General features: G+C 42.1%; 1 protein-coding gene and 1 long non-coding RNA gene across 3 annotated transcripts in view; one reads left to right on the top strand and one right to left on the bottom strand.

Annotated features, from left to right (window-relative positions):
• LOC128881473 (protein rhomboid-like) overlaps positions 1–4,926 on the bottom strand; it is a 133,608-nt gene extending 128,682 nt beyond the window's left edge. Inside the window, exons 1-2 of the mRNA XM_054132527.1 lie at positions 4,898–4,926; positions 4,711–4,799 (exon numbers count right to left, since the gene is read on the bottom strand). The gene's annotated coding sequence lies outside the window, so the exon portion shown is untranslated. The remainder of the gene's footprint in view (positions 1–4,710; positions 4,800–4,897) is intronic.
• Positions 4,927–4,985: 59 nt separating this feature from the next.
• Positions 4,986–14,924, top strand: part of LOC128881475 (uncharacterized) — a 70,870-nt gene continuing 60,931 nt past the window's right edge. Inside the window, exons 1-2 of one of the 2 annotated variants that reach the window (XR_008458082.1) lie at positions 4,986–5,433; positions 5,855–6,106. This is a non-coding gene — a long non-coding RNA (uncharacterized LOC128881475). The other variant, XR_008458083.1, reaches the window with a different exon arrangement.

The following is a 14,924-nucleotide window of genomic DNA, read 5'->3' as shown; positions in this document are numbered from 1 at the left end:
TTTTTCAGTTGTTTCGCGGATAAATCCTCGACTCCCCGATCCTGTACGCTGTTCGATACCAGAGGTCTCGTTAAGGAGACAGAAAAGTGATTCCATTTCGAATTCGTTCCTCGAAACCACGGAACGGAACGATATCGTAATTCCAGCGCGGATCGCGAAAAAATAATCTCACGGTTTCCTATCTGGCATCGCCGTATAAAACCGAGCCTGGCCTCACGCGATTGGAGCCGATCCAAATCTTCGTATAAATATTACAGCCGCGTTGATCATATCTTGCAAAGTTAATTCTGCGAGGGACGTTGTCGAACTTCGTTCCTCCGACAGAGAAATGGATGCCACGGTCTGATAAGGGTTGAACCCGGGACCAGGTGGACGATACAACTTTCACCTCGTGTCTTATAGGACGATTGAATCTCTCTCCCCATTTCCTGGGTATTGTTCAAGTGAATACAAAACACTTTGATCTTTAAAAAATTCTCTGAAAAAAAAATCTCATTTACCCTTCAATATTCAAGGCCTTCAAACTAGACCCACCCTTTATAAGGGAAGAATTTTGAAATGTATATTACAATGCAAGGTAATCACAAATATTCGGATCTAAAAAATTTCCTTAAAAAAAATCTCATCTACCCTACAATATTCAGGGGCTTCAAAGTAGACCCACCCTCTATAAGGGAAGAATTTTAAATGAATATTGTAATGCAATGCAAAATGTTTTGAATAAATATTACACTGCAAGGCAATCACAAATATTCTGACCTTAAACATTTTCCTTAAAAAAATCTCATCTACCACCCCAATGTCTAACCTCTAACTAAACCCGCCCTCCAACCAACATCGTGACCAGATCGTAGACATTCCCTGGATCCCCCACGATCCAACCAAAGCGAAACTGTGACCAATAATAGCGTGCACGTCTAAATAAGCGCAGCCGTATAGGTCATGCATCGCGTTTCCGCCCCTGTCGTGATACAATCGCAGACGAAGCGCAACGAGGCGGTAGAACTCGCGGGACAAATCGTGTTTCTGCGCGACTTTCTTTTTCGCCAGCCCCGTTGACAATGGATGGAACGAATAAAGGAAGGAAGGAAAGAAGGGGGTGGCTCTCACGGTAACAGGACGACGGAGGCTGCTCTTTGACATCCCCCGAGAGACAAAACAACTTTCACGCTTCGGTATCAATTGGACGTCAGATGATAAGTGCGTCCTTTCATTTCTTTAATTTCCGTCGAGAAATTGCTGCACCGTAGGGACGTTCGACGTGCAGTTTGAGTTTACGTGATCATTCTTCTCGCGTGCCAAAAGTACATCGACTAAAATATTTCCATAATTATATGTATACATAACTATACCTTCCTAGTTAGAGGAAGGGTGGATATAGACTAATTACTCGATAAAATTAATTCGTTAATAATCGAGCGATTTTTTGAAGAAATTCCAAGTTTTGGCTCGGCAGTTTCAGCGTTAATATTCAGGATGAGAACAAGCGCTCTTCTAAACGTGTCTAATAAATCCCACGGCGAAATATTCAAATAAAACAACGTGGAAAATATTCGGGGTTCTGTCCTCTTCGGCCAGAAAATACGTAACAAGATTACAGGGGAGAATATTCAACAGGATTCTGGAAGAATATATTTAACAAGCTCGACTCTCTCGAAAAAAAAAAATAGCTGTCCGATAAATTTCGCGTGTTTACGAAACAGAGCACGGATTTTCGCGATACACGCGTCCCTCCCGTCCGGGGTGAAAAATTGCGAACAACGTTCACCGAACCCCCTCATCTCTTCGCACCCCTCAAAATTCATCAATACACAGAGGGCGGATGTCGTTTATTAAACGATTTCACGCTGAGAGCGAATTGCGTCGCGATTTTATAATATCCAACCAGATACACGCAATATCCCGTTGAAAACACGCGGTCGGCGAGCGATTAAAAGTTTACTCTTTGAAAATTGTTGAGCGGTGCGCGCAGGCGCGTGTGTGGTCGCGAAATATTTGATATATCGAAATCGGGAAGTCTCTCGAAATTTTAAAGGGGATGTCGTTTCGAGATAGCCGGGAGGCTTTTAAATTTTTACGATGTATACTTTGGATCTTGGAAGATGAGTTAGTATGGGATCCTTAACCTCTTCGAGATTTGTGTACTTTTTAGTGGATGTACTACTTCCTACATTATTTTTTCAACGTTAAACCTACCGACATTTTAGTTTTGGAATTTTTCACTACATACTTATCGTATACAAAACTATTATATCGCAACTGTTGTACACAACATTTTTCCATAAAATGTAAGAGGAATCGCCCAAATACACTTGGACCACCCTGAAAGAGGGAAGGCAGCTAAAAATGGTCCGAAAGGTAACCTCGATGGATGAGGCGGTTGTTCAAGGAAAAATCTTATCAATCGAGTTCCATTTTAGCTCCAACAAAAGTCCAGGGCACTCCGGCAAACCCCGCACGGGTATTCAACGCCACGGTGCGCGTCGCTGCACGTTTCGAAACTCGCTCGAACGAGAGGAAAACCAGCCGTCCGTCGCGACGCTCGCAATACAGTTTCAACGAAAGGAAAACCGGGCTCAGCTTCTCCGTTCCGGCGGTTCGCGTAAATGGATAAGTTACGCGAGCTGGATGCAAATGCCGACGGGGATCCGTGAACGGAATAAGCCGGAGGAGCGGTCGAAGACCGTTTTCTTCGGAGTCTGTTTGAGGAACGGGCCTCCGTTTGAAGGGGTGGAACGAAAACAAGACCGAGGCGGTTACTCGAAAGGAAAATATTTGGACGCGAGCGCGTCAATAACCTTGAAACTCGCGGAAGTCGACGACGTCTGGTAGCTATGCCGCGGATCGAAATTTCGGTAAATGTTTTCACGCGCCCATTTATAAATAACACGACCTGTTCCGAACCCGTCGCTAACGGCAGAGGTCGAGCTCCGTCTAACCAAAACAATCCCGAAGTCGACTACACGGTCGAGTTTCAGTCGTTTGTCAAAATGTTACAGGTATCGAGCATAAACTTGTCGCGACGAAACGTATTTTATATATATATATATATAACCATCTTACGGACCACCCAAAATATAAATATATATATATAGGATGTCTGTGTTTAACTAACGTTTTACTGTTGGCTATGTAAATCTGTCGTTGATAATTAACGAAAAATGACTGTAGGTGTACGGCTATGGTTTATTATTAACGACACGATTATCTGTAACTAATAGCCTCGGTATTTTATTATCAATTATAACCCGTAATTGGAATTCAAATATTTAATCGGTGTAACAGGACCTGAAATACCTATGGATAAAATTCAGTGCGATGCTCGTAGATTAATTCACGAAATAAAGAAGAGCTAACCCAAACCTAACCCAGAACATTAATAATATATTTAAATATTTTGACCTTGTTAATGTACTCCTTCAACAAGATCAAGAACGTTAAATATATTAAAAATACACTCGATCAACGTGTTATCAAACCAAGAATTTGTAATCCGCGATAGACAAAAATTGAGATTAACGATCGTAGCAAGCATGAAATTTTTATTTCAGAGGAAGCTGGAATTAGGATGTCCAGAAATCGGAAAAATTTCGATGGGAAAGAGCCAAAGGGTTTTTAAAAGGGTCGAGAGTCCGTGGAAGAAGCTTTTAATCTAACCAAAACCGGAACGCACCGAAAAATCACGAAAGTGCATTCGGTTCGAAGATAACGACCGCTTTCATCGTAACTTGATAAACGGCGCACTCTGCCCCTAACCTGATCTTCAAAACTAAAAGCAGAGCGAACCACTCGAACGATGGTTGACAGAGCCGGACCACTTGAGAAACATTCGTTTCCATTAGCGTCCCGGCGCATCGCGACGCTAGTTAGAAACGACAGTTTCGCATTACAAACATTAAAATATGGCTACCCGTGTTTTCCGCTGAACGGTAATCTTGGAATTGCTACGAACATCCCTTCGTGCGCAAATTTGGATCGTTAAAACGGAAGCCATGTTTATTTCCTCTTTGAAGTAATTTAATTCTAATTTATTTACTTAGAAATTATGTGGGAAATGATAAATTGCAAGGTCAAATATAGTACCCTCAACTCTCTCTCAAGCGACATCCAAAACTATCGAAAGGTGTAACTAGTCGAGCATTATAGAAACATACAAATGAAACATTTTCAAAGAATATACAGGAAAAAGTTCTGCGTTGCGTGATAAATATTTCAAGTATAAATCTAAAATAAACTATTTCGTACGTAATAAAGAGCCATAAACGATTTACGGATCCTTTTCCTAGCGATTCATAATCTGCGATATTAATCGACTAATAGCTCCGTAGTCGAACACTGATCGTCAAACGAGGCGCCATTTTCCTTTCTTTTTGGCGCGTTTTACTCTCCTCTTAAAGCGCTATTTACTACTCCATCGGCTATTACGTTGAAGCATAATGTCAACGGTTGTTAACTTCGCGGGGTACTCGGTTCTTTTTATCACGCTTTCCGTGCACTAGCGAGAACAGCGTTCGCGATTACATACACATTTTATCGCTTCAACTTTGCCGTGGAAGTAAACGCTAGTCAACGAACTCCGTTCGTAACGACAACACCGTGCTCCGGAGTAACGACCGCGTTATAATCTTTCCTTCGTTAACGCTTTCCTGATCGAAAAACCCATACACACGTATACATACGCATCCCGAGAACAAAATTGTAAGCTCTAACCTTGTTCGTTTAATCGGCAATCAGTCACTCCATGATCTCTGGGACGACAGCGAATTCTGGCCTCACGGATCCTGCGGTTGTCCGTTGATCTTAAAGACGTAGAACACAAGCACTGTATCAACCCTTAGGACAGACGCGAGGGTAGACGAACGTCACGATCCGATCGGAAAAAAGTACATGTACTTACAACTCGACGTCCTCGCGTGCACTGACTTCTGGCCACAGTCCGTCTACCTTAAACGTAGACTCGTCGCTCGGTTGCCATGACGATGGGTCAACAGCAAGCGCTGCGCGCGCAGCGAAGATTCACTCCGCGTTTCGTAGCCACGACGAGGAACGACGAGCGACGATTGTGACTTCTCTTTTCCCGCGCCACCGTAATTGTAACACACGTCCGTGGAAAATTAATAACGACGCCTATTAACTATGAACGCGAACGTGTTCGACGTGCAACAGTGTATTCAAAATCTGTTGACGAGTACGTCAAGCAGAACAACGGCTGGTCCAAGGAGCACAGTATCAAAAATCGCTGACTTACCGGAACCCAGGAACAAATGACGAGCGGACTAAGCGGACTAAGTGGACTAAGTGGACTGCGTCGATCAAGTGAGGGTTAAGAAACCGGCGCGCGGGAAAAAAACTGTCGACTGAACCGGAAATGCAGGGATGAACATGGCTGCCGTGGATATCCGTGGATAGGTGACGACGCTACAGTATTGTACGGTAATATATGCTTGGTGTGATATTTTAACGAGATTGCGTCGTGGTTTGAGTTTGTTAGGAAAGAGTGGAAGCATCTGAATGGAGCTGTCGTCCTTCGTGCGTGGTAGTTGGAGCAAATCTGAAAGAAAGCGAACGCGTAGCTGTCAGGTATTCGTTTTCAAGTATGTTCAAGCTTCTGAAAGTCGAAACACATCCTGCAACGTTCCTTGTTTGAAACGAATTGCATCGATATTCTTACAGAGTTACGAATAATATCGAAGGACGTGAAAATGTGTATTTGCTGGCAGACACGTAAATGTAACCTGATACAGACGCCACGGGAAGTATTATTCGAACGTCGAAAGTAATCGACGGTGTCGAATATGACTAGTATGGTGGGTGTCGAGTACGTACTAATCATTTTCGCGCGTCTTTGTTGCAGATGGAGATTCCTGAAGCTTGGTGGGAGCGTTACCGTGAACATTCGAAGATTTAATAACGATCATGGTGAAAAGGACGGTCGAAGCTGGCGAGGATCCTCGAATAAGCTGAAGTTGCAGGAACGTATCCGTGAATACGTAAGCTTTCCGTGAACGCGTCAGGTTTTCTACGATCAGCGTGTTCTGGCGGCGGCCCTAACCTCCCATTCGCGCACGCTGGCAGATTCGTGGGCAGTTGAACGAGAAATTATAAGGTACGTAAATCACAAGGTATGGAAAACTTTACACGTTTGATACAAAATCTTAACGCGAGTGGTATTTCGAAGGAGATGCCTTGGAAAATTACCGAGTTAAGGGACTTGGAACATCAAAAAATGAAAAAAATCACTTTAAAAATTTTTTTTTTTTTATTAATATTTAAGCGATTCTGAACAATTCGACGCAAAGAAAATTGAATTTGAAGCACTAGAAGTGGTAACAAAAATTTTATGAAAAAAGAATGGAATTTATTTTTCACAATATTTCCTTATATGTTTTACTAAGTTCGTGTCGTCGAACTTTTTTGTGAGAAAAAAAGAAAGTTTCTAAAAAAAAAAAAGTTGTTTACCACTTCTAGTGCTCCAAATTCACTTTTCTTTGCGTAGAATTGTTCAGAATCGCTTAAATTTAAAAAAAAAAAAATTTTTTTTTCAAAGTGATTCTTTCAATTTTTGATGTTCCAAGCTCCTTAATATTTCACCACGACGATCCATAAAACCATAGTGGTTTTCTCACTTCTTTCAAATGGATAAAGATTATTATTCGAAGAAAGGATCATTAGAGTAATAAACGTTACAGGATGTACTCGTATAGTACATTATACGCGATTCGACGCAATCGCTTCTGTTGCTTCGTGTGGAACCTAACTGTAACAAACTCGTACTAATAGTTTCGCCAGCTGCGAATCTTCGAGCATTTTAGTTTCGAGATCCTTTTTCATCGTTTTTGCTACTACCGATAGACAATTTAGCGATATTTTCACATGTTCCTGAGAGCTTGCTCTCTCTTCCCCTTCGATACGTTCGACAACCACCGGTTCGAAAGACGCTGGCGTGAAATATCGGAAATTTCAAGTATTCGATAGCGAGACACGTGCACGTTTCAAGAACAATTAATAATCGATTTTGCAGTCGGTGCCTCTGGTTCGGTTCGATGTGGTCACGTTATCTATGTATGTTGCGTGCTCTACTATGTATTTACTATACATGCCCTGCTTTCTCGCGCTTCACATTCAACGTAACGAACCCTCTCTGCGGTTTAAAACTATTCTAATATCGGACATAAATTTCCAGTCCGTTAACCGTTTATTACGTCACGCATTCACTATTTATAATTCCACGAAACTTCCCTGAAAAAATGTTTTATCTGTGAATTTAACGAAAAATCATTTATCGAACAAAAATGTACATTTTGCTCTGCGCTTTTTCCTCTTTTTTTTTTTTGTTTTTTATTTAATAACGTACAAATTACCACTGATAGAATGATCGAAATTGGAAACACTGGTAGCGACGTAGAGTAACACAGAAAGCCATTTCGCAACCCGCAATTAACAGATGACGAAGTAACTTCACCCTTGGAGCTGCGCATTTATATTTATTATCCCCTTGAGGAAGAGGAGGGGTGGTTTAAGCTACCATGCGAGTCGAGTTGACTCGAGGTCTTCGTATTGACCCTTTCTCATCTGAAAATTAACATTTCTATGAGCGCATGGTGTTTTCGTAGCGCGTATGCGACCGAAGCATACGTACTAATTAAATATTAATGCATGAATCTACAATCCCCCGTGATATTATAAAGTTAGAGAAAACTGAAAGTTCAATTTATTCGAAATATTATTGGAACTTTCGGGGTGGTAGAAAAGCCTATGCAATTCCGTCTGTGCTTTGTTTACAATTTGACGCTCTTCAAGTTGGGGACTAATTAATATTTGGAATGGGATTATTCCGAAAACTTCGTTCAACAACGAGACACTGTTTAACAATAATCTTTTATTAAGCGAGATAAAATATCCGCGACATAAACGCGGGGCGAGCGAACGAAAAGTTTACCAGATATTTTACTATTTCGAAAAGGATAAGCTTCGAATCGGGACAGCTTATAAGTTATAAATAGCATTCGGAATATTTCTAATTTCCGAGAACACGAACGACCGTTTTCTTCGACATTTTAATATCCTCCTTCCAGCTGATCCAGCTCGGGATGCTCGTCGAAATATATCAATGTTTTAATTAAAACGTTTCACCTTGTACCTTCGCCTTCTTCTTTCATGTCTTGATTTGAAATGAGTTGTACTTAATTCCGACGTTAATTAATGTTCCGAGTAAAGCACTCGTGGATTCAGAGAAAACCTCTTTCGAAACGGCGACTCGTTTACATTTAGGTAAACTGAACGGGATGCTGTAACCAAATTTCGCGATAAAACGGAAAGTTTCAGACATCGGACGGACAACTGTTTGTCGCGCGACATATTTGTATTTTTCAGGTGACTGGAAGCTTAATGCGTATTAATTTTAACGCTCGTTAAAGGCTGACGCGCGTACGCGGGATTTAAAGTTTATTAGAGCCGAATGTGCATTAACGATAATGCGTGTAATAACGTACATTAACATGTCGTTGCTGCTTCCCCGATATTTCAATTTCCCACTTTTTAACGCGCGTTGTGATGATCCGTTTCTTGGGAGAGCCCCATTTAATTTTTACATGGACATCGTTAAATTTTATATTAACAGTGTCAAGCTGTTGGTATTAGTTCTACGTTGTACTCCGGGCTTATATTTTTGTCTTGAAATTAAAGCGAAGATTCATTTGTCCGTTGTTATAAATGGTAACACCTGTTACCTGCACAAGAGAAAATGGGAATGAATCACGAAGAAACGAATAGAATATTTAGCTAGTGGGCTAAACGGTTTCCTTAGTTTATTCGGAAGATCTGATTTGATGCGGAACTATTGTAGAAAAAGAAGCAGTAGACCTCGCAATTTGAACACTCCGTTAGGTAAATAAACATTGGAGATCGCATTCCGATTCACTACTGCGTCATATCGCAGCCAAGTGTGAGTCACGTGTTTCGCCTTCGCACGAACGTAAAGTTTTCTATTTTTTTTTTTTTCGTAGTCAACTACGCGTTTACATCAACAAACGATAAACTCGTCCTTACTTGTTCTTGTTTATTACATGGTCCGAGTGATAGAACGCACAGAATTTTGTCGAGAGCAGAGAGCAGCAGGTCCATTTTTCCAATAACTAAAAAGGGATTGGCGAACAGAGGCCACCGTGCAATATGGCGGAACGGCCAGCACACAAGCATAATCGAATGCAAAACGAACAAAAGGCCGCGGCGAAAGGACAGATTTTTTACTAGCCTGTCGAAAAATGCACTTCGACCCAGGCGTATCATGACGACGGCGTGAAAAGTGACCGAAACATTTTACTGATTTTCACGGGCTACGTGGCGCGTCGCTTCTTTTTTTTTTTAACCCAGTTCAAAAAATACATATGTCGTACACACGGATCGCGCGAAAGGGGATCGTAAACTACCTCGCGAATCAGTCACGGGTCCATGAACACGGCTATTCGCGGGGAAAATTAATACGATAGTATTGTTACACGTACAAACAAATTCTCTTAATTTAATCTCGGTCTACTTTTCGACTAGGTGAATCGAGTTCGACTTTTGGTATTATTAGCTCCATGGTCCTCTCGTTTAATAAATTAGGAACACGTGGGAATTATTTTTCCTTCCTCGTCGCACAAGTATTTCCATATATTCTCCAAAAATCCTAACACAACGACATCCAATCCAAATAAACGGAATATTAAAATATCGTTGGCGCACAATTGAACGTAATACCCCATTATTAAAAATATGATTTTTAATCCCCGCGCGGGAGCCGTTTCATCGCGGATAATTCGTCGTAATTAGCGCCGGATCACGGCCAGGAATTATACGCGGCTTCGTATCGGCGGGTATTAAATTTCAATTTTCCAGAGTTGGCCCGCTCGAAACCGCGGGACCCCGAATTCGAAATAGAAAATCGCCGACGTCGCTCAAAAAAAAAAAAAAAAAAAGAAGGGAAAAATATGTTGACCGCTACGAGCTAAATTTACATTTTTAAATTGGATTTATTGCGAGCCGTCGCGTTTCGAAAAGTATTACAGAAAGTTGAAGCCAACTCATTCCTCGACGCTCGTTCCATAATTATTCGTGTTCGAACGCTAAAGATTGCGGAATCTAGGAAATCGTTACCGGGGGGGTTTGCGATGGTACCCGGAAAGGGGGTGGAATTGGAACGGAGATATGTAGAAGTAGGTCGGTTCGAAGTGTTGGAAGTATTCGTGAATGTTTGGAGTGTTTTTAACTCTGGAAATTCGGGGCACCCCAACTTGGAGAACCGAATCGATGCATTAAAACTATAACGGGATCGGAATCAATCGAACGCCCTAGGTCACCGAAACGCAAATGCAAAATGGAAAAGCATGATTCCTTAGCGTGCTCTCCCTTATACTACGATCGAATATCGAATATCGAAATCGAATTGAGATAAGGAGGAGCATGAAAATCAATATTCGAGACATACTATTAAAAATGTTCAGAGATACATCACGTCATCATTAATTTCCATCTGTACAAAAGGTTACAGTGGCCAATAAACAATGTCTCGTAGCTACGTAGTCCTCGTCTATCTTCTACATAGAAATTTTTTTATTCCCCACCACTAGAGTAAGATAATTCCTGGCTTGCGTCATTTATTAAAATAACGAGAGCCACAAATAAGAATATTCGAATAAGCGTATTTATTAAAAATGCTTGGGTATTCCCCCGCCACCCCAATAGTACAATTTCTCCCTCTCATGATGATCCATTAAAATAGATACGAATATTTGCAGCACGCGTATTAAAAATGCTCGTATCGGCGCCACGTTGCGATTAATTCTCCTCGAATTTCGGATTATTCGCGAATACCGCGCGAACCCGTACAGGTTCCCCGCGGCGACGCCATTTTGAGCCACTAATGGTATCACGATAATTAATTTCACGCTGAAATTGCACGACTCGCACAGACGCGGCGAAAGGGCGAAGGGGCGAAAGGGAAGCGCAAGGAGGCAACAAGCGCGGAAAATAAGAGAATCGTAGGGATACTTTTTTCGAACCTATTTTTCCTCGAGGAACGTCTCCCGCGATAAAGGGAGAGCTTCCCTAAAACGCGAGAGAGCAAAATGACGGGGGATGCGAGGGTATAGAAGGGATTTCAGGCGAAATACGCCGTCAGATTACACACGCGGCGTGGAAATTAATAAGGGAAACGATGTAAACACGTGCCACTGTAATATCCCGAAGAGAACGTAATTAATTCAAGACTCTTCTCCGGCGCTGCACGTCCGTGGATCAGCGATGAAAGATCAGAGTCACGTGACGAGTGACTGAGTTTAACCCAGAGCAGTGAGAAATATTTCGGAATCAGAAGGCTTGCATACCGCTTCTCGGATTTCTCGCGAGCCTTCTCCTTGTGCGGTACAAGTTTATAGAAGTATCAAAAGGAATTTGTTGTAGCGTTAGGTGCACGGCGAGTTCTTTAATAGGGAGTGGGTTAAATAATAAAAAAAAAAGCTGATTAGCTAGAAGACCGTTATCTTTAGTAATTACACGTAGAACGATTTCTCGACTCTCTTAAAAGGTTTGATTCCGCACTTTTGACCGACAGTGTACACGATTCCGAGTGGATCGACGAAAACGGCCAACCGAGATCATTTAATGTACATTTAATGCGAAACAGCACGGCGCATTTTGAATAATTTCAACCCCCCGGAACACGAAGTACAGGAAAACGTAGAGAATTAGCGAGACTAGGACATTTTTTGAAAAATCATCGACGATCTAGCATCACAGAGTTAATTTTATTCCCTACTTTAGAACCGAGGCGAACGATACTAGATCGTAAACGTGTCGCAATGAATTATCGCTAGATAATAATAAATTTCCACGGTTTGCTTTTTATATATTTTTCTTTTCTTTTTTTGACAACGATGCTTATACATTTTTATCTCGTGTATCAATATGATATACACGAGAACGGGTGGCGTATAAATCCAGTGTAAATCTGGGCGGGGTGGAGCGTGTACCTACCTATAGGGAACATACATATTTGCGCGTAATACAAGTACGTTCAGAGGTTTATCGAAATACGAGCAACAAAAGTAACACAAAACCCATTCGAATCCCGTCTTTTATTCGTTCCCGCGTCATTTGCATACGCTTTTGCAACCGTCGACCTTTTCCGGATACCGGTGACGTGTGTACGGTTACGTTCGCGTTGCAAAGGATACAAAGAACGTCATATTAGACTCGATGGAAACGCAGTAACATCGTTACGTAATAATAATGCCAAGCCAGGAAACTTTTCATGAAAATGCTAGGGGAATAACAAATCGATTCGAAGGCCGAAGTATCGGGAACAGTTTTAATGGAAAATATTATTTCCAGATAGTAAGTCTCGTTGTTCATAGTCGCACGAACCGCTCCGTACCATCAGCGATTACGTTAAAATTTCCCTCGTCTCCAAACGTGCCAATTACTGCGTCTTCTATTAATTCGCCCGTCCCGGTAGTAAATTATTCGAATAGCCGCGAAAAGTCTGTACGAAACACGACCGTATTCATTTCGAGGCACACGCATCGGAGAGCCGCGCCATTAATTTCAACGCGATCCCCCGACCGAAATAAAATTACACGCTCGCGTGGTAACGCGCGCGAGATCACGCGCGACAAACACGGCTCTGATTGATACCTGACGCGACAGCGACGCGAAATACGCGTTCGCGATGCGATTACGACCGCGGCGCTGGGAAACGTCCGTGGAAAATTGCCGCGACATTACTGTTGCAAATAAAATTACAAAATCGTCATATTACACGCCGTCCGACGGACGTGAGAACGGAGCTTTCTCGCGTGGAACGCAATATTTTACATACATCACGCGCCAACGTGGTCTTCAGTAAACCCCCTATCCCCCCTCAAGAAGGAATATTGATGCGCCAATGGAGGCATACGATGAAATTAAATTGACTTTTATTCTCTGAGTTTCGTGCAACAAAATTTCAGCCGAAATTGGTTGTTGGAAATGTGAGAAGCGTTGGTATGGAAGGTATAAAGCTCTGGAATGTTTTATTCACAAAGTGGAAGTTTAAGGTAAATCGAACCTACTTCTATTTCCTGATTTTTGTACGAAGGGAATTTGAGTCGAAGCTGCATCAGATTTTACTTAAAATGTGAACGTGGTTGGTATAAGACGTATAAAATCTATAGTGCTTCGATCTAAGATTCACAAAATAAATAAGATTATATCTTATAATAGCTTGTCAATTACACAGAGAAGAGTGAGTATTTCAACAGTGCCCACTAAACAATATCCCGTAGCTACGGTATTTCTAGCGTTAAACATCTATTATTCCCCAAATTCCTCGTCTATCTTCTACATAGAAATTTTGCTTTACCGACCAATGTAAAGAACAGCCATCTTCCGATATTGTTCTTCCGCGACAAAGTAGCATGTCCCGGAATCCAATTCCCAATGGTAGATCCACTAGGAACGCAAATATTTCCCGGCGACTTTCCCCGTCGAACATCCGGCAATCCGCTCGCGGAAATCCTCGGCGTCGGTAAAAATGCAGATATTTCGCGGCAGGGGAACGAAGTTCTCCTAATTTAGCTCTCAAGGCTCGCTTCGAATATCGACAGGCGGCTGTTTCTTTACTGGAGCATCCTCTAGGACGCGGTTGACGCAAATCCGCGCCAACAACTAGCGAGGCAACCGGAGGGGTTGAAAACGATTGAAAGATCTGTAGGCGCTTTATTTGTAGGTACAGTAGTGTCTCGAAATAAGCAACTGCTTTCTGCCTCGAAATAAGCAACTCGCTATCCCCACCTTTTTATTTGAAGCGAGAGGCCCGTGAGTGCGAGAAGTCCTAAATCTTTCACGACCTACTGAACAGAATTAGCGTAAAGAGCACAGAATACGTGTAATGTTTTCTCTTTCTCTGGCATCTGTATTCTCTAAAATATTGCTGTTAGTTGTACATATACGTTCCATTCGTTCGATTTGACTAGTGCTAAAATGACAAAGCATGTTATCTTCTATCATTCTCCAAAGCGCAACATCCATGCTCGAGCGATCAGTTTATGTAGTTTGCCGCTACACCGAACCCTCTGTTTGGTACTGATTCACCCTCGTCATGCTCGGGAACAAAGTCGACTCGAGTAGCGTACCCGTTTCGAAATAAGCGACGCACCTGTCTCGAACGAGTTATTTATTTCGAGACAATACCGAATTGGATTTAAAGTGCATAGTTACGCATAGTTATAGTGCGCGTAGTTACAGTCTCGAAATCATTCTTTCTCTGAAAAACATTCCTGGACCTTTTTTTCCGTTCCAACGCAGCCAAACAGCGTCCCGTTCGATCAGGTACACGGAATCATAATTTACGCGAGACATCCTCGTCGCTCGCGGAACGACGTTTTTTCCCCTTCCGCTTCCTTTCGTCGTCGTTCGTCCAATTCATTGATCGTCCGATAGAAGAGACGCAATTTGGGAAAAAACGATCCAACGGACCGCGCGAAAACGCGATCCGCTTGATGGATCGGTGTTTTTTCGACGGGGCGAGCATCGTCGATCCGCCACGTTTTGTCGCCAGCCGATGGCGCCGATGACGAGATTAAAAACGAACCAGCGAAGATGAATCGTGAGATGGCGTCTGATAATCAAGCTTTGGATGGAATCGGCTCTATCTACATATTTTCTTTGGAAAATTCCGGGGAAACCGAGGGACATTGAAAGGAATATGTTGAAACCAAGGAAACAAAATTTATTGATAAATAACGTGCGGGTTTAGCAGGTGTGTACATACGAGGACTTTGTGCTTAACACAACGATGTAGATTGAATTATACTACGTAGATTCATAGGGAACCATGTACAGGTGGTTCGGTAGTTTGTGTTGCAAAGTATGCAAAATTGACACACCTAGATTTACCTAGGTTC

The sequence above is a fragment of the Hylaeus volcanicus genome, chromosome 8, assembly GCF_026283585.1.
Source record: "Hylaeus volcanicus isolate JK05 chromosome 8, UHH_iyHylVolc1.0_haploid, whole genome shotgun sequence".
NCBI lineage: Eukaryota > Metazoa > Arthropoda > Insecta > Hymenoptera > Colletidae > Hylaeus > Hylaeus volcanicus.
Note: the sequence above shows the minus strand (reverse complement) of the source record. Positions and strands in the feature narration are given on the sequence as shown.